The sequence below is a fragment of the Anser brachyrhynchus genome, assembly GCF_964034855.1.
Source record: "Anser brachyrhynchus genome assembly, chromosome: 20".
NCBI lineage: Eukaryota > Metazoa > Chordata > Aves > Anseriformes > Anatidae > Anser > Anser brachyrhynchus.
In genome coordinates this window covers 11,251,924-11,272,331 of record NC_137713.1, presented here as the reverse complement: position 1 = coordinate 11,272,331, position 20,408 = coordinate 11,251,924, and the positions used below count along the sequence as shown (strand labels likewise).

Below are 20,408 nucleotides of genomic sequence, written 5' to 3'. Positions count from 1 at the left end.
AAAAAGAGTAGATGTAGATCTCAGTGACAAGGTTTAATGGTGGACTTGGCAGTGCTACATTAAAGGTTGGACTAGATGATCTTAGAGGCCTTTTCCAACTTATATGCCTCTATTTCCAAACACAGACAATGGTTTGGGGACGGCTTGATATTAACTTCATCTCCTACCAGACGCAGTTCTCTTATACACATACAAAACAACAATTTAGCAGAAGCAAGGAAAGAGGTACTTTGAAAGTACTTAGTGTCATGTTTGAACTCAGCTTGGAAGAAATCCTTTTTTGATGTGAACTCCTTCTCCAGCCCCACAGCATCCCACCAGCCCTTGCAGGTGGACAAGAGCCAGACACTGTTGTGAGAAATGCAGCTTCAATCAGGGCTGAGCCCTTCCAGCCCCATCTAGAGGGGTGTAAAGGAGCTGGGAAGAACAAACCCCAACAATAAATAGCCTCCCACCAACTCGCAGGTGTTCGTTGCAGGGTTGTTTGTAATCCTCTGCCAATGCCACTGGTGGTGGTGAGGTAGGGAGGGTGACAGCTAAGTCATTAGCACCCTTGGGAAGTGCCATCCAACATCTCCATGCCTCAGATTTCCTGTGGCAGCTGTAAACCCGCTGGCATAACCCTGACACACAGACCACAGCGATTGCTGCTGCCTGGAAACAGAAGGAGGAAAACAAATCCCACAGGAGAAGAAATTGCACCGTGTGATCCTTAAAATACCATGAGGTGCTCTTCTCCCTGTGTTTCAAAGTGCCTCGCTATTACTAGTGAAGACATGATTGCAAATGGCAGCGATCCTTAGGAGAGACCTTCGCTGTGAAGTCTGTGCCTTTCTCCACCTGGCCCTTGGCCAACGCTTCGTTTGCTTTCCTTTTTAGCACCTCGTGCTGTAGACCCATTGTACCTGTAATGGCTGCAAACTCTTTTTGACCTAGGCATGTCGTGACCGAGACCTTTGGTCTCACATCTCTGCTGTGAGTGTTTCTCCTTGCCCTTGTGTTGAGCATGCCCGGACCCCGGGCTATGTGCTTCAGGTGGAAGGAAAAGCTGGAGCGCAAGGTAAGGCACTAGGGTGACCTTTCCTCCATGATTGTGGACATCCCTGCTGCCCGGGTTGGCATTGCAAAGCCTGGAGCTGGCTTGTGGTATCTTCTGAGGCCATGGGGACTGGTTTTAAGGACCCAGGAGGAGCTGCTTCTTCAGGCTGCTCAAGGGGAGAGCTTCCCTCAGCCCCAGCCACGCTGGTTAATAAGCATAATCTGGATGTGAGGTGGGAAGGATCGCTGTGGTCCCCAAGCAAGAGACCAGCAAGCCTGGAGAGCAACAAAGTGCAGAATATGGAGTTAAGACATGTAGATGATTTTGTAGTACCTTTTGAGACGAGGAATCCCCAGGCATCTCCCCTCATGACAACTGGGGCCCCGGTGGGTGGGTGCCCTGAATTTGGGAGAGGTTGGAGAGACAGGTTCACTTCACTCCTGGCACTGCCCCCAAGATGAGCCCAGGGGATGTCTGCTGTGAAAGTGTGTAACTGGGCACAGATCCATGGAAATCCTCCCTGGTGCCCCTCCAGGTTCCAGGAATTTCCAGCTCAGGAGCCAACTGCACCAGAAAACTTTCCATGTGTGCACAGTGCAATCCAATGCATTTCTTCTCTGCAAACTTGCCCAGCCTCCCTTTAAACAAAGTCAAATTTTAGCAGCATTTTGTTGGAAGACTGGGATTGGTGGCACTGATGAGCAGCATCACCAAATTTCACTGCATCTTCCGCTGACTTGTTCCACTTTTATTCCCATTAAAGCATGGGACCCTTTTGCACTGAACGCTCTCCCACATCAAATGTCTGCACCAGGACCCATGTGCATGTGAACAACTTAATCCCTACATCTGCTTTCTCAGTGCCAGTGAGAATGGGGGTGGGGAAGGCAGTTTTTGAAGTGAAAGGCCTTTCCGAAGGGACTGAAAGGGGGAAAGAGGCTCAGCTTTGGGTCTGTGTGACACTGGTCATGCTGTTAGCATCCTGAGAAAGCACAGAAAAATTCCCAGTGACCGTATCTGATGGTGAGTAGGAAGCAAAATAACACATCTGCTGTTCGTGGGATTGAGGCCTGAACCTGAGAAACCGTGAGCATCCCCAGGGTGAGAAGTATTCAATACCTTTCGCACTGATGCGATCCCTGCACCAGGGATGAAGCTGCAGTCCCTTGCTCGTGCTTTCCCTGGCACCTTCCCAGCTTTCTGCTGTGGGCTTTGAAGCTCACAAAAACTCATCCATGTTATAGAGGGTTTCCTAAATGGGTACAAACCATTTTTTTTTCTCCCTGTGGAAGCCTTCCAGTTTTGCAACACTGAAAGTCTTTGTTGGATTACAGTATTTTTTTTGTGCATTATGTGTTTTCAGTTATTACTTCAATTATTTTACTTCCTCTGCAATTTACTTTCATATTTTATTCTATAATGGTCTTGCTGTGCCTAAGGATCTTTTCAGCTCTAATAATAATTGTAGCAGTAATAATATAAATCATCTTGGTGCTACCTGCATAGCAGGTAAAGATGCAGTTTGTATCTTTAATAACAGAGCTACATGGATCAAATGGGGTGTTTTGACATCTTTTACTTCTCAAAGGAGAATTGCCAGGTATATCTGCCATTCCCAAATACACGCCAACCCAGGTAATTCAGCATGTCCCCAGTGGTTATTGGGTATTATCAGCCTGTTTACACATTGCAGAGGGTCCTTGCTGATGTTTTTATAGTAATACATTAAATCCTAAAGCTTTGGTGTAAGGGATGACTGTTCAAAGATCCCAAATGGTAACATTCATTCACTTAAGGCACTGTTATTGATGTTGTGTCAGCATTATTGAGCTTTTGATTATCATAGCCATAATGGAAGTATTTATTTGCATTAAGGAAAAGCCCAGAGGCTGTGAGGCTGTATCGTTGTCTGAACTGTCTCTGGCCATGGCAATTTACAATTTTAATAATAACAGAAGAATAGTAAAGAACTGGAGAATATCGGTCATTAACTGTCCTGCTTTCACAAGTGGCAAATGGAGACATGAGGAGTTTAAGGCTTGTCCAGCCTTACACCAGCAACTGTGGCTGAGTCAGGAATACCAGTCCCAGAGTAACAGTGCAGGGCTGCAGCCACATCATGCCTGCATGTAAGGAGAATTATGTACTTGAGGTGTTACATTCTCACCTGAAGGCAAGATAATATTGTTTAGCAAAGGAGAGCAAAGGGGGGGTTGTCTCTGTAATGACAGGCTGGGAACTGTTCATATGAAGGTCATCGTTTTTCCCAGGTGTGTACAGAGCCCAGCCCCTTGAGACCCACCAGAAGAACACAGCACAAGTGTGAAGATGAACCCTCACGTGTCAAGATGCCTTGGTTGGTGTCTGCTTGAGGAAATGCCAGGAGAAGGGGAACTTCAAATTTTCCCCTGGTATATCTGGCTCCCAAAGACAGAGAGGAGAAGACAATGTGGCCTCATGGCCACAAGGAAAGTTGTTTTGAGATGAATGGTTCTGAATAAGGACGGAATAAAGCATCCTTCAATTTCTTCCTTGACAGTAGGAATAATAAAAAAAGAAGGCACTGGAGGGTTTCATTTGTACCTCCTGGTGGGGAATTAGGCAGCGTTATCAGACACAGCCACTCCTAGCAGACTGGTTTACTGAGGGAGAAATGACAGATGGGTCCCTGAAGCAGGGAGCTGTGTTTGGATCACACCCCAGGTGCCCATTTTGTGAATCATGGTAACACAGTGGCTGTCTCCAGCCATCCCTCCCTTTAGTGCTCACTAAACCTCGACTCCATTTGCTGTTATTACTGCACCAGTTGGCTCTGTTCTTGTGCCGCCCCATAGCACACCTCCATGTCTGTGATAAATGTGGTACCCACGCATCCTTTGGGCAGGACCCAGCTCCTCCCTGCCATCACTTTATTCTCCTTTTTGATGTTATATGAGCTCACATCTGCAGCCTCCTACCTTTAAGCCCTTTTTGGATGTCTGCTGCTTGTTCCTGGACTCTGTTTACAAACTCTAAGTGCAGCTCTGGGCTTTCATTAGTGGCTCCAAGCCACTTGGAGTAGTTGTCAAAACGACACTTCTGAGCCAAGTGCTCAGTAACATTCACTTGTAGAAACAGAATTTTGGGCAAAGTTTTCAGGCTGTCCTAAATCCCATTTCTGAAATGGCTGCAGAGCTTAGGACAGAGGTGGGCTTGATCCACGACAGTCTGGCCAGTCTGTTAAAGATGCTGAGCGCAATGTGGGGCTCCTTTGCGGGGGATATCTTGTAGCCCCTGAGCTCAGGACTGTATTTTAGTTGTCTAAACATTATGTAAACCAGGTTCCCTGAAGCTCAGGCTTCATCAACAGTCCATGGAAATTGAAGTTCTGTATAAAATGAGATCTACGCTTCCTAAACTACTTCTGAAAATGTCACTTAGTGTCTCTATCGTGTCTTTATTTGTGTTTACCTGAGCCCTCCATGGCAAGTTTTCTTTATTAACTCTCCTGGCTTCTTCAAATTCTGTTTCCTTTTCATTTTAGGTGCTAATTATTTTCCTCATGCCGTGAAGTGCTTCAGTGGGCGGAGCAGCCCGGTCACTCACTCTTCTTTTATCCTTCCATCCCATCAAATAGCTGCGCTCATTCAGGCTCATTACACTTTATATCCTGAACTCTAATTGGCAGTGCATTGCCAAGCCCGAGCTTCCCTGGAGCCTCCTGCAGCTGGCTCCAGAAATCAGAGGTGATTTCTCAAGCTGGACAAGAAATGCTGTGGTTCATAAGCAACTATTTCTTGTTTGTCTTGAGCCCCCTCCCCCCCCCCCCCCCCCCCCCCAGTTCCCTAAGGCTTTCCCAGCAGAGGTGTTTCAGCCAGATGGGGGTGTTGAGGCATTTTGGCGATGCTGGGCAGAGCCTGAGGAGCAATGGGGCATGGCTCCCACCAGCCTCCATGGTGATGCTGTGGGCTGAACGACAGCCCCAGCTGATAAGCCCTTGCCTTCTCCATTACCACTCCATCATTTTGATCTGGATTTTGACACTGCATCTCTCCCCAGTCCTAATATAATGGGAAAGGAAATTATACATATTTGAAAAATCAAATCACTGACAAAAGTCAAAAGCAATTTGACTGAAGCCGGAGTTGTTATCCTGTCTCTTATCATTGAACAAGCAAGCAGGACTGTTAATTTTGACTTGATTTTGTCCCTTTAAATAATAGAAACATATGATGTCAGGTCTAATGCTCTATCAGCGCCTGTAATGCCATCAGTCATATGAGAAATATTATGACATAAATATTTTTTAAATGCTGAATAGCTTCTACCCTTTTGGAAAAGATCCCATCTTAAATGGAATGAGCTCCCACCAAAGCAAAAAAATGCAGCGAGCGCTGAAGTGGCTCCGAGCAGAGCAGGAGCTGTGGTGCTCGCTTGGCGCTGTGCGGCAGAGGGACCTGTGCCCTGCCCTGGGGGCACAGGGGGGCTCATGCAGTTCTGCCAGGGCTTGGAAGTTTGGCATGAATGAAACACCTGTGCTCACAGCTGCAGCTGTCTCCTGAGCAGCTTTTGGGGACACCTGGTACAGGGCTTTTTCACCATCACCCCTGCCTTCGGGATTTGCTCCCATGCTCTGTGTTCTAGAGTTTGTTTGTTTGCTTTTTAACTGCTGAGCTCCTAGGTGATATGGGATAAGGGTTGCTCCTGCAACCCTTTCCCCTGGAAACTGGGGAAACTTGAGCCCTCCAACATGGCTAGCGTTGTGTGAAAGCCAGGTGCAGGTGGGGCAGAGCTGCCCTTCTGGCAAAGAAGTTTTTGTGGTCTGAAGCAAGAAGGGCTTGCACCACAAATATACTATGCTGCGTTATGATATGGTGATATCAGTAACAGGTTAATGCAGAGTGCAACTATAAAAATAATAACGCGGTCACGACTAGGAGTGAGTACATATGGGAAACTGGAGCAGGACTACTGCCCAGAAATTTCCACTGTCAATTCAGTCTGGGAAATGCATTTCTTGTAGACTGAGTGGCTGATGTGCAGTCAGCATTTCTGCAGGGCAGGACTGTGCTGATGGAAGGGCGGTCGCAGGTAGCCCAGCAGAGGTGTGTGCTGCCTATTTTCCTTTGAATTCAAGTGTTTCTGTTACCTGAACAGCCCCCATAGTACTGGGTTTACATTTTTAGACACCATGGTCCTGCACTGTGCAAAGCCAGGCTGCTTCTGAAACCACCAGGAGCTCTAAGGAGTAGTGGTGCTGGCAGCACGCTCCTTCTGCACCTGTTTTATATTATCTGTGGGCAAAATCCTGAGGCCTTTACTCACTCCCAGAACAACCAAGGAGGAAAAATGCTTCTGGGGGAGGAGGTGTTTGCGAGGATGTCTTGCAGACGTCTCCTCGGATAATCCACTGGGGACGGGGAGCGTAGCTGGACCCCTGCTCTCTACATGTGGAAAAGACCAGGGGATTATTCTTAAGCAGACTCTTAGCTTTGGGATTTCCTGCATAGAAAGATGTGCTCACGCACAGTGGATGCTCATGCATGTGCCTGCAAATCCAAGCAGACAAAGCCCCGGGTCCTGGGCCACAGCCCCACTGATGCTCAGCAAGCCCGACCCATTTTGCCCCATCCAGTGCAGCAGGAGCAGGCTGGGGAGCAGCCCACGTGCCCAGGGCCAACCCCTCACCTCCTGCCTTATCACCACCATACAGTCCCCTCTGTCCTCATCACCTCTGTGCTCAAGGACCTGAGGCTTTTGTCCCTTTGACCCCTTCAGGTCCTCCTGGCCAAGTCACAGTCTGTGCACGGGCCTGGTCGGCTCCTCTGCCCAGCGGCCTGGCCCAGGTCTCTTTCCTGAGGCCCTCTGCCCAGCTGACCCACCTGCTTGCCTGGCCAGGGCTGTCCCTGTGTGGTCAGCCTCTTCTGACCACTTCCTCTGCCCAAAGCATGAGTCAGTGCATGCCTGCGGGCTTTTCTCTTGCAGAGCAAACCCTCTTACACCGCCATCCCTGAGGATTTCCCAGGTGACTGCACCATGGCCTAAGAAAGTCAGTGTCAGAGCAGGGGTGGCACTGGGCATTGTGTCACCTGCACTTTCCCTCCGGATCCTTTAATTTTTTCCCATCCTATCACCCCATCAGCTCACATTTGAGACCAACCAGGGCCTTTTGGTCCCTTCCCCATCCCAAAAAGGATGTCTGGGGGGCCATAGGCGAGCGTGTCCTGGCTCTCCTTGTGCATCTCCTTTTTCCTTGGCATGGGTGGGCAAGGGTTGGCCAGTGGAGGTTTTCTAGGATCCTGGTGAGGAGGTGACCACATGAGGAAGACCACATGAACAGTTAATCTTTGCTCTCCATGACCCAGCTGAATTGATATAATCCCAAACATGCTAATGGAAAGCAATGCATGAAGATATTAGTTGTTGTGGTGACCTACTCCTTCAATTATTTGATTCATTCCTATCTAGTACAAATACAGGATTAACCCCAAATGAGGGCTTAGGAGGGAGAATCTCTTTCTCTTTAATTTTAATCTAAATCACATTAAAAAAGAAAATTACTCTGGTGGTTGTGGGGTGATGATTTAGGAAATAGCCAAGGCCCTATCAGTGGACAGGCTCAGGGCAGCCCTGATGGTCACCCATGGATGCTTTGAGTAAAGTTTCTCTTCTCTCCCCTCCAAGACCCCTAAAAAAACCTCTTGCTCACAACTTTGCACTTTTAACTTATTTTAGATTTTGGCTTTGTTCTTTTGAGCAGGCACTCAGGAGACCTCCTTTCCTGTTTCCCTTCCTGGAAAGGCAACATAGGACCTGAGACAGAGGAACGTGTCACTTCTGCCTGCACAGAGGTACAAAATGCGGGAGCATTGTCCCATCTCTGCCTCTGCCAGAGGAGGAGGGACCAGTCCTGCCCCGTCCCTTGTCTTTCCCCTGACACAGCCCATCCAGCCTCCTCTGGGCTTTTCTTGGCTTGCAGGTTAGGTGCTTTGCCTGCCAGATTGAGGCTTTCTCTGCACACAGCACAGGAAAAACTTGGGGTGAAACACAGGTTGGTGAAACCTCTTCCCAGCCTGGCTCACACATCGCACACCCACTGCTCCAGCCGTCCCTGTGGCCAGCATCCTCCTGCCTGCACATCAGCAAGGAGAGCTGTCTGCACTTGTTTCTACCCTGGGATCCCAAAATGAGGCCAGATTTTGCATCGGTTGAGGTTGCTGAGCTAAAAGGATGACGCAGAGCTATTGCCATGGAGACAGAAAGCCAAGGTAAGAGCCATGCTGCTCCTGGCAGCATCCTGGGATCAGGGACCTCGCTCCGTGTCCTGCAGCATCCTCTGAAGGAAAGCAGGGAACAGTGCCCCATGCAGATGTAAACATACAGCTTAGCATTGCTGTCGGGACCGTTTGCTGGTATCTTGATTTTAAGCAAGTGCCTCAGATCCATACAGGATGTAAATATTCTCAAGCACAGGTTGAAAGCTTCCCTCCTCCCTCCCCTGCACACTATCACGTGCCAGCTGCACATATAAGCACAGTTTGCATCGCGTGCGGCTGGATGCAAGTTACACAATTTGGTAGCATTAAATCGTGCTTAGCATTTTAGGTAATAATAGCTACACTTCAAAGAGTTGCTTAATGACTCTTTTGCTGAGCCCTCTGAATTGCTCAAACGAGAGTGGTGCAGGAGCTCATAAAAACCCAATTAGCAGCTGTGAGCATGTCGGAGCTCTTGAAATGCCAAGCGGGGTTTTGCAGGGCAGGGAGCATGGTCACAGCGCCTGCAGCACCCAGTATGCCAAAATCCATCCCAAATCATAACCAAGAAGAAGCATGGGGGCTGGAAAGTCCTTGAAAGACTCCCCAGTTGTCAGAAAACGTTTTTCTTTTCCTGGGAAGAGGGGACCCAAACTATTTCATCCTCTCAGGGAAATTTTTCATATAGCTAGGGTGGGACGCTGGGATGGGACACTGGTGAAAGACCCCATTTCTGAGCAGTTGCTGCACCTCCAGGGAATGGGACCTGACACCACCTCCTCTCCCAGTGAGTTGCAACCCCTTTTTCTTGGCTGTCAGTGGGCTGCCATGAAAATGCACAAACAGCTATTTCCTATTGCTTTTCTTATTGGATGTGCGATTTGGTTTGAATGGGTATGGCAGCTGGGGACCCAAGGCTGGGTTTGATCATAGAATCATAGAATCATTAAAGTTGGAACAGACCTCCAAGATCATCTGGTCTAACCATCACCCTACTGCCAATGTCACCCACTAAACCATGTCCCTAAGCAGCAGGTCCAACCTTTCCTCGAACACCCCCAGGGACGGTGACTCCACCACCTCCCTGGACAACCTGTTCCAATGCCTGACTGCTCTTTCTGAGAAGAAATGTCTCCTCATTTCCAACCTAAAGGTCCCCAGGCCCAACTTGAGGCCATTCCTTCTAGTCCTATTGCTAGTTATCTGCGAGAAGAGGCCAACCCCCAGCTCCCCACACCTTTTTTTCAGGCAGTTGTAGAGAGCAATAAGGTCTCCCCTCAGCCTCCTCTTCCCCAGACTAAACAACCCGAGTTCCCTCAGCCGCTCCTCATAGAACATGTTTTCCAGATGTCCATAGTGCAGAAGGTTGATTTTGTCCATGCCAGGGCTGGGGCTATCTGGCAGCCCCAGGACGACCAAGCAGGACTGGTGGCTCCATGATGGAGTCCCAAGAGCTGCGCGCAAACCTCCCCAGAGATGGGTTTGCCCATGCTGGATGGTGAAACACCTCATGGTAAAGTGACACAAATGGAGAGGTGGCTGTTGGCATCTTGCTATAACAAAGCCAGCATCTTGGCTTGCTCCATTGTGTTGGATCAGGTTGCTCTGTGCCCTTGTGAAAGACCAAAAGAAAATAAAGTGGCCACAACAGTAAGGAACGTGCACTGGGAATAAGAACAAAAGTGTGGGCTCTTTGTAGACACTCTCTTTGGCTTTCTACTGCTTTAGGCAATGCCTGGCATGGAGCAATAAAGGGATGGTGACCACATTGTAGCCACAGCACAGGCTGGCAGATGGGAATTGCAGTGATGGATGAGCCCTGCAACTCCAAACAGTCCTGCAGGTGTTTCGCTGAAAGACCCTGCAAAGGAGTAGAACAGATTGCATGGGCCAGGCTTTTATTTGAATGTTTTTCTGATTCAAGGCAACTTAAAATTTTCTAACTGTCTCTAAGTCAGTTAAAGGGGGAAAAAAAAAAAAGAAAAAGAAAAAAAAGAAACCACAACAGACAAATTGTTCTGTGAACAGAAGAATTAACAGGATATACTTTCCTGTGGATTTGTCCTCTTAAACTCTTTTGAGTTAAATTTGACCCTTCATCTTATGGACATGATTTTGGTCTTTCTCTTTCATCCATCCAGTTGTCATGAAACCTGCTGGAAGAGCAGGTATTTGAGATCATTGCTCCAGTATGAAATTAAGTTTGAGTTGGCCAATATATGCAAAAAAAATTTAGTGAAGAACTGGTGGATTGATGGACTGTTAAATGAATGTGTGGGCTGCCTCCGTGACCTTAGCTTTTCCTTAGACTAAATATATTAAATGACAAGCAGTCCTTAAAACTGTCAGCAAATGCTTTCCTATTTTTTTTTATAAGTTTTGAATATTTAAACCAGCCCATCAATAAGGTTTCTTCTGAGTGCACAGTTAGTTAGAGGCAGATTTATGTCACAAAGCAGGATGATTTAGGTCTCCTTCACGTTTGTCTTTTAAAACCTTTGCCAGTAGGTGTAGGGATTCACATCATTTGCCTGTGTGCAGCTCTTGCCTGGATTCTGCTAAGCCCATGCACAAAATATCGACCCACTAGCTGTGGAAACAAAACAGCAAAAACCAAAACCTCTTTCAGTTTCTAATTCTGAACAGCCATTAGTTGGAGCACAGTTACTGTTATTTTATGTGTCTTCATTGTATCTCCTTGTGTAAAGGCTAGTAATGCCTGGTGTCCCACTGTCATGCGAGCCCAAGAGAAGTTTTCTGCAGGACTTGCACCTTTCTGAGGGCTCTCTTCTGCCTGACATCTACTGCATCTACTTTGGCTGAGCATGACTATGCCTAATTCACCTAAATTGCTCCTAGGGATGCAGAAGCCATTGCGACAGACAGACGCGTGCACATCCATGTGGTATGATTGTAGTTTCATTTACAAATCTGGGTGAAAACCATAATTTGAAATTAAATTAAAAACCCTTTATGCTGGGAGATGAATGAGAACTTCCTCCATGGCCTGAGTCACATTTGTGACTTTGCCACATAACAGAGGGATTTGGAAAGTCACCAAATGGAGATACTGGGGGCAGATATAGAAGAGTAGATTAAGAGTCAGTTCCTCCATGTAGAGATAGTTTGTTTGTTTGTTTCCAAATTCCTTTGAAGTCCTAAGTAATCCCCTGTGATATTTGGAGAAAGCAAACAAGGTTTTCAAAGCTTTTCCTTTGAATTCAGGAGAGTAAAACCCTTCCTCTATGTTTCCGACATGTTTTATTCTCTTTGCTTTTTTCTCTTTACTGAAGGGCTCTAATTAGTCTGATTAATTGGAAATGCATATGGCTATTTTATTGGCCTAAAACAATATTGCACTTTCAGAGTCCCTTGTCTGCCCAGAACAGATACACTGAATCCTGCTTCCATGTCAGCAGAAAGAGAACTATTGTCTCGGATTATAAATTAATTAAATCAGATTTGGAGTCTCCAGACAGCATTGCTGCCCTGTAGCAATATGTTAAATCAATGAAACTCTCTAGCCCGTGCTGGAAACTTTGAGTGGGAGAAGGAGCAATGGGTCTTCCAGCCTTGAGACCTATGCAAGCGAGCAGATGGTTTGCCCTCCAGAAAATGTGACATAGAGAGACAGGATGCAAGCCGGTGCATGAAAATCATGCAGTAATGACAAAAGTTGACACTGCTTGGCTTGAGAATGGAAGAGCCTGCCCACCTGTGTGCTTGGCCATCCCTGGCTTTCCAGGCAGCCCCACCATTTGTGTCAGAGAAGGAGATGTTTTTTTGGACAAGATCCCGCACAGCTCTGCATCTGGCTTGGGTTTCCTGCAACCCCGCTGCATGGATTGCATGTCATTCCCTTGCCCCCATGCCCAGCACACCCTGCAAAACTGCAGTCAGACCCAAGTGTGTGGGGAAGGATGGCTGAGCTTCTCCTGGCTGGAGTAAGGCAGGAGGTGCCCCATACAGGGCAAGCACTCCTTGCTCGATGCAGAGTCTGCTTGCTCTGGGCTAATTACATGGAGCCAGGGTGCGTCTGATCCAGCTTGGAAGCTCTTCTCACCTGAAACGCCTTTGCTGTGGTGTTTTTTACATGTTGCTATAATACCCAGCTCTGTCTTTTCATCTTATCCTCAGAAACCCGCTGTTTTCCCCAGCGTCATGAAAAGCTCTCCTCTAACATCCTTGTAGTTAATAAAATCAAAGAGATGCCACTTCCATTAAGAAAGCAGCAACACACCAGAAGGAAAATGAGCTGCCAACTGCAGCCCTGCTCAGCAGTGTCCTTCTCCCTGCTCTGCCTGTGAAGCTCCAAGCACCCCAGCAGACACCAAGGCCTGCCAAGTCAATGGGAAAACTTGATGGAGCAAGACTTTTACCCAAAGCATCTCCTTTTTTAAAATGGTAGTATGATGGCTGTCTGTCCTGCTAAGGCAGAGACATGTCAGGATGTCACTTCTGAGCTACCAAACCAGAGCAGTGTCCATGCGTTAGCTGGGCTGGGGTTCAGCTCAGGATGTGTGGATGGGCCACCTTCACCCCCTGTTGACACGATGTCCTGATGCCTTGTGTGTGCTGTGACACCATCTGCAGGAGGGTGACAAATAGGGGGCTGAGCACGTCTGTGAGAAATGGCAACTTTGGGTTTGGTCAGCTGGGTCTAACGCTGTTGGTACCTCGGTAATGCAAATATTTGCAAACACTGATTTCTGCCTGGGACAAAATACCTCCCCAGCTGCAAGCTTTCCGGGGGACTTGGTGCCCTGAAAAGACAGAACCAAATGAGGCCAAGTGCAAGATTTATGTTGCTGGAGAAAAGAAGGTTTGGACAAAACCTTCCATGGATCAAACTTCAAACCTAACAGTGTCTGAAGAACGCAGTGATAAAATCACTGTAAATGAGGACTCTCTTCAAAGTCACTGTCACTAAAAGTGGCTCTACAGGCAGTTTCTGGATCCTCCTTCTGCACTGCAGCGGGAGACCTGTGTCATGGCTGTGGCTCAGCGCATTACAAAGAAAATCAAAGAGATGTAAAATTCAGAACCAAATATCAAAAAAATATCAGAATCCAGGGTCACATTGTGCTGAGGTTTATTTGCCCCTCACTACAGCCTGCATCTTGTGAGGAGCTCCTGAAAGCAGTGCTCACTGCACAGCTTGGCAAAGCCAGCCACAAGCACTGTGCCCTGCAGCGGTGACCAAACTGGAAATCAGATAGCAGGCAGCATCCCACTTAAACATGGCACACGTGGTCCATACTTCAGGCTACTTTCCAGTATCTCCAGAAAGAGATCTTTTAATTGAAACCCTTAATGTTTCTTGTTATATTTAAAATTAGAGCGGAACGGCAATAAAATTGGTCATGGAATAGAGACAAGTTTTAAGAGAGAGAATGAAATGTATTTTTCATTTTTACATTGGAGCCCCCTTCAGAAACCCATGCACATATAATACGTCAGTGCAAGGATTAATAATTAAAGGAACAACAACCGCATGTCTCTGCGATGCACACGAGAAAGCAACAATTCAGGCTGGAGGCTGCACTCTCTGGGGACGTGCTGTTTTTGCTGGCATTTCACCTCCGCCTGGTGCTCCTTCTTTATATAGAGAGGTGCTTTCCTGCATCCTCTACCAAGTAACATTGCCTAGTAATTTGCAGCTGATAGTTCACCTCAGCATTAACCTGGGAAATTGTATCTATGCTTGCCATCAGGTTGATTTTGGAGGTGTTCACACAGATAGTAAGTGATTTGGATAGATGTGTTTTGGGGTGAAACCCTCCTGCCACCAGCAGGAACCCTCGCAGTGTGGTGGTGCTGCTCCAGCTAACCAGACAGCCCGAGGCTGGTGCAACTTGGAGCTGCAGCTACCCAAGACTTGTGGAAAAGTAGGCTCCAAAACTGCTTTCTCTCGCCTCCCCAGAGCCAGATGGATGTCAACAGGCTACTGCGACGAGACGGAGCCTCTCCGTTCTTCAGCGTGGCCCTGGGCCAAGCAGACGCCTGAGTGCGCCACTCTGCAGAGCTGCCCTGCGGCGCCATCCAGCACGCGCCCTCGCCACGCTCGGGAGCACCTCACCGGGTGCTGAAGGCTCAGCCCCCAGGGCGTTGGCATGCTTTGAAGCCTGGGTCCATCTCCGATTAGCAGTTTCACTGACCAGGCCCCAACCATGATTTCCCTCCCTCCCCATCTTTCCTTCCTCCATGTTGGTAGTCTCCTTGTTCATTAAAAAAAACTGCTAATTATCTCAGCAGCTTGGAACTGGGTTGCAGCATGGAATTAAAACCAGCTTTTCATTTTGGCATCCACAACCTTGTGTAATTAATAAGAAAAGAGAAAGCCAGAACATGCAGGTCAGCCCTGAGTGTGAGGAGGAGATCGATTGGACACAGCCAGCACCAGCCGTGATGCTCTGAAGCTGGCCTTGGTGAGAGTGGGTTGCATTTTGGGGCCAAACCAGGAAAAAAGAGGAGGAGATGAGGTTCTTTCTTTCCTGGTTGTTCCTCTTTGGTTTTTCTCATTTGAGCTTAAAGTCTGGACACAGCTGAGCTCAGTGCAAACACTGGTTCTTTGCTACTCAATCTTCTGCACCTCTTTTCTGGGGAAGGAATGGGAAAGCAATCTGTCTAGGCATGACCACATGTTTTCACTGTGTGCCATGCTGAGAAGATCAGGATGCTCCAAGAGAGTGGACTGTTGGAGACGGATGCTTTGATGGAGATCTGGAAGACCCCTGAAGGAACCCAATGGCTAGGAAGTTGAAGGTGGGATCAGCACCACTTGTGCTCCCGCCGGTGGCAGATCCTCTTCTGGCCACCTTGGCACAAGCAAGCGGTCACCACGTCCAAACAGGAACACTCCCGATGGCCATGCCATGCTGGGGTGACGCAGCCCTTCCCTGTGGCCACCCAGCGTGGGAGGGCAGAGCCTTTGGGCACCAACACTGGCATCCAGGAGAGGTGGCAGCACTAGGACAGAGGGGACAAGACCCTCCTCCCGCCTTGCCAGAGCTGCCAGGAGCTTGTAGAAAGCAAACTTTCCTCCCTCCGTCTCGCCACGCTGCCAATAGCATCTCTGCTCGCGAGCGGCCGTGCCTGCTCTCCAAAGCATTGATTTACAATTTGTTGCTGCTGTCACCGAGGAACTCCCGCCGCTGCTTACTACGGGCTTGCTGGATTGCCAGGATGGTCCCGAGGGGAGCCGAATTGCTGCTGGAGCTGACAGGCCGGAGCAGGAGAGCATCGCTCCTGGGGAGCAACAACACCAAATTGGGGTTCTAGCCCTTTAAATCCGATCCGGTACTGAAAAAAAAAAAAAAAAAAAGAGCGAGCAGGCAAGCAGGAGAGAGCTTTCAGACTCTTTTAATTAACGCTTGTACTATATTCTGTCTTCCCAAGTAGCGGTAGGCACTCTCACTTCTTCCGGACGACCTCGGGGCTCGCCAGCACCACGGCATGGCTGGGGGCAGCCGCTCACCTGGGACCGGCAGCAGCAGGTACGCGCTGGGGACTGGGGCTGCTGGCAAGGCTTCTCCCCCTCTCTCGCTCCCCCTATTCTCCCTCTCTTTCCATTTTTCTGGAGAGAAGTCCAACGGCTTGCTGGCCGGCCGCCCGGCGTGGGCAGGGTCGCGCGGTGCCCTCCTGCAGCGCACCTGGGGACACGGGGCTCTGCCTCCTCCCCTCCGCTCCCCTCGCTCCCTTTGAAATAACTGCGTGCATGCCCTAGACGCTTTTATTCCTTCCTCTTTAAATCAAAGAGCTGCCACTCGCTGGAAGATAAGTTGGGTTACCTATCGCACAAATCACCGGAGAAGTTGCTCCCTGCCACTCTCCTCCAGTTGCCCCCGTGGCCACCGGCTCCTCTCCCCGCTGCCTTCCCTTGCACCAGGTGAAGAGAGTTTTGCCACGTCCTTCCATGCGCACTGCACTATCAATGCAGAGCATTTCTGAGGAAGCTGGATCCCGTGGTTTAGGAGCAATGGTGTTGTATTCGTTGTGGAGTTTCTGCTCAGCGGCATAACCCACGGCAGCTTTCTCTGGGCTTATAAATTGCCCTTCGGTGGGAACATTGTGCACGGAGAACATTTAACTGCTAACTAGCACATTTGCCAATTGATTTTTCTCTCCCCCTCTGCACCTAACTGAGTGATCTCTTCATTTATACTTCTACACACCAGAGTTATTTCGTCAAATTATGTGTTGCAGCTCCTTCCTCAACGTCGCTGCAAGTGTCTCTGTGCATGTTTGGGATCCCCTGAGCTTAATGAGAGGTGGCTTTTCTCCTTGCAAATGGGTCCCAGGTGAGCAAGGGTCCCAAGGAGCCCTCTCCCCCGCAAGGGGAGCAGAGGCTCTTCCAGGAAAACATTTGTCCTGGTGCCTAGCTGAGGTTAATAACACTTTTGACAAATAGCAGACCTCCTCGAGGCTTGAAATAGGGTTGAAAAAGCAGCCACTAATCTCCTGGAGAACTGCTAGATTGTGGCCACCGCTCCCCGTAAATCAGGGGACAAGCTGTTTATGTATGGCATGTTGAGATGTTAGCACAGCAAAAAAAAAAAAAAAAACTTTCATTAATCCACTGGCAAAAACTCCAGCTAGCTGTCATTTTGGAGGGCAGTGGGCTTGTTGAGGAGATATTGTGAAGTCGGAATATCTTAAAGCACCTGGGGATTTTGGGGCTGTCCAGCAGGGACAGAGAACTGGGCTTCTTGTCTGCAATAATAACTGCTGTAAGTGAAAGAGGGATGGGACAGGGAAACTTCCAAGTGAGCAAGGGAAACAGAGCAGTATGTCAGCATGTGAGCAGCTGAGCAAGTGCACTTGGAGGTATCAGGTGTTTTGTGGGCAGCAATATGTTTCAACTTGAGCAGTCGAAGAAATAAACTCGAGAGGAGGAGATGCTGCCGGCAAGCAAAAACAAAGATTCTGGGGCAGAGAGAAATCTGCAGTATAGGCTCCCTGGTTAATTCATAGGGGTGCAGGACTGTAAATAAATGCTGTGTGCCCCAGGGTTATGCATTTATTGGTTTTCCTGGTCTGTGTTCATTTTGTCAGTGGCTCTCATATTGTTGTTGCAATGTGTGCTGGTGGTGGTTTGTTTGTGACTTTGGGTGACATGATGAGGGAGTACGGCCCTTGCGACCGAGACACAGGATAATAGCTGCCTTGTTTCCAGCTTGCAGCAGGAGAGCGAGTGACCTGGCAAGGAAACCTGAAAGTGCCTTTAGTTCCGTGGCTACAAAACATGGTTTGGGGATCTGAGCAGGGCTGCAGGTGAACTTGGACAAGAAACGGGTTTCAAAATCCACTAGCTGTCGTTGATGGCTGTGGGTCGGCAAAGGAGATGCAACAGCAGAGGGGACCCCTTGGGTCAGAGACCCCCCCGCAAGGGGCAGCAGCCAGTGATGGGGAGATGCTCCCCACCATGTGGCATCACATGCACCCCCAAGGAGAAGTGCCCCGTTAAGCCCTGTGCCACCGGCAGGGCAAGCAGTGGTGGTGGGAAGAAAAAGCCACCCACAAATACAAGCAGGCAGAGATGAATAGAGCAAAACGTACATCTTGGTTCAGCAAAGTGACTCAAGCCTCGCAAGCATGCAGAGGGTGGGGAGTAATTATTTATAGTGCCATCAGCAGAAATAATAGAATGAAATGAAGGACTGAAAAGTTTTGCTGACTATCAGGGAACACATCCTGGCATGGGCTGACGTTTCCCAGGCCCAGACCTTTGCATCTCCAGCGCTACCGAGCTTGCAGCCTGGAGCCCGGTGCTGGTGGTGGCCAGTGCCAGCAAAGCCTTGCCAGGGTGGGACCCCATCAAAGACAGATGGGGAGCATGGAGGAGCTGAGCTGAACTTGTGTGGAGGATGGGATTTAAAAGCGAGATACGGCTTCCACCCGGGGTCACCTCTGACATCTCAGCTGGGATTTTTCTCCTTGTTGATATTTGGACAAGAGCACAGTGAGTGGTGCTTTGTGGCAGGGGAGGTCTGGGTTTGGGTTCCCATTCTAATTCCATGAACGCTGCAATTAAAACACAGGGAAAGAAAGCCATTTTCGAGATCAGCAGTTAGCGTAATCCAGTGCATTGTTCTCTGTAATTAAACTCTATGTTTTGCGTTTCAATAATGCTCTTGAACCATCATGACAAAAGGAATTAGAGGGATTGGCAGACAGACCCAGGCAGAGAATTGCTCACCTAGCATCACTCAAATTAAAGGTGACCTCCATAAGATTTTCTTTTCCAAATTGAGAAAATTGAGTTTGGGCTCTTCTTTGTGGCTTTGTTGCGATGAATAGGCCTCTTTTTCCCTTTTATTTCTTTTCTTTGGTTACAAATGATGAGTAGCATCAAGCTTGTCTCCCCCTCTTTGGGTAGATGTTCTGGAGGGCTGCTGTGGGTGGAAACTTGAACCCCATCAGGCAGCCAGCCCCCAGCATATTTGGTACTTGGTCTCCAACATCCTGCAAAAATTAACCAGGCAATAAGTTTTCTGTAAGCTCATTCCTCCATCCATGCTTCCCCCAGGCTACCTGATAACACAAGAGACCAGTCTGCAAGTGGGCACAAAGATCAGAGCTTCACAGAAGTCCCAAAGGGCAATTTGCTCTGTCTTGTCCTGCTTGTCAATCTCCAACTATCCAAGATTTTCCTTCTACACACAAGACCTGAATTTCTGAAGAAAGAGAGGGAAAGTAATTCTTTCTTTTTTATCGTAGGTAATAACCTCTCCCACTCCGTCTAGTCCGTACACTGGAAAAAGCAGAAACACAAAAGGCACAGCTCTCATTTTTTGCTTTTTCTTTGCCAGCCACCTTTAAACAAAAGAAAAATAGCAGGGTATCTAGAGCAGGAAGGGACCAAAATGGATCTGACTGAGATAAAACCTAAATTTGCTCTTTCTAGCTGCTAGACTCTAATACATTCTTCTATTCAGAACAAGGGACATATGTCAACCCTATTCTACATCTCTGGCAGGATATTACAGTTTGAATTAGTATGATAAATTAAAAATAGTCGTAAAATTCTACAGAGGTCTTAAATCGTAAAAATGTATTGCATGAATGAAATTGCACAGTTATTAAGCGACGTGTTTGAGATATAAACATTAGCGTGGCACCGCAGTCTGGAAGGAAGAGAGCAGTCAGGGCCAGGGATGCAGGGTAATCCAGATGTGGGGTTATCTTCGCTGATCATCTGTGTGGTTTAGCTGGATTCAGGTGGCCTTTGAGGGTAGGCTAATCCACCATCTGCTGCCGTATTTTCTTCTTTGATTTTTATCCTTTTTTTTTTTTTTTCTTGAGGATTCTGATACGGTTTTCCCCTTTGAACATAAGCTACTTTTACTGTATTAGCTAAAACCTACATTTTAATGGAAAGAGGTAAGAGACTGCACAGACAATGTAAAACGTGTTTTCCATGACCACCCAGAGACTGCCAAAAATCAATCGTCTACTAGAGGCTGATTTTTAAATAAAGTTAAGCCAATTGTATCAGAAGCCCTGGGGGTCCTTGAAAGCAGATTTTCAAGAGAGTCACGTATAGATGATGCCCAGTTTGATATAGGTTTCACCCTTCAAATCCTTTTGTGCTTGGACCTGGTTTGCTCAGGAACTGAATTACTCTGAATCTGGCTCCTACCAAAGCATTGACTCCAGACTGAGAACTGCCGAAGTGTTTGGGAGCCTGACTCACTGTTTCAAAGTGGATTAATTGATTCTTAAGAGTTTCACATGCTTTACTGGAAGTTGGCAGGATGTCCCTAGGTAGTTTTGCAGAAGTTTCTCTTGGAGGGCTGTATTGCAAGAGTAAGGACAGGAATGGTCTGGCACATACAGAGCTGTAAATGAAAAAAAATGTATTTTAAATGTATTTTTCTTTTTGCTCCATCATAAATACACTTTGGCGAAACAATCTATGAAGCTGGGAGAGTTTTAACTTGAGAAGAGTAAAGGTCTTCCAGGGTTTAAGAAGGAGAAAGCTCCTGTGCTGCAACACAGGTGTTCTTGGGGAGGAGACACAAGCCTGACTGCCCCAGGGTTGCTCACTGTTCCTATGATGCCCACCACCACTGACACCAGGGAATGACTCCAGAGTTGCAGCCATGTCCGGGAAGAGAAATCCTGAGTGTGTT

General features: G+C 48.0%; 1 protein-coding gene across 2 annotated transcripts in view; it reads left to right on the top strand.

Annotated features, from left to right (window-relative positions):
• Positions 1 to 15,585: 15,585 nt before the first annotated feature.
• CALN1 (calneuron 1) overlaps positions 15,586 to 20,408 on the top strand; it is a 157,691-nt gene continuing 152,868 nt past the window's right edge. For both annotated transcript variants that reach the window (XM_080562561.1, XM_080562560.1), the window contains exon 1: positions 15,586 to 15,770. The gene's annotated coding sequence lies outside the window, so the exon portion shown is untranslated. The remainder of the gene's footprint in view (positions 15,771 to 20,408) is intronic.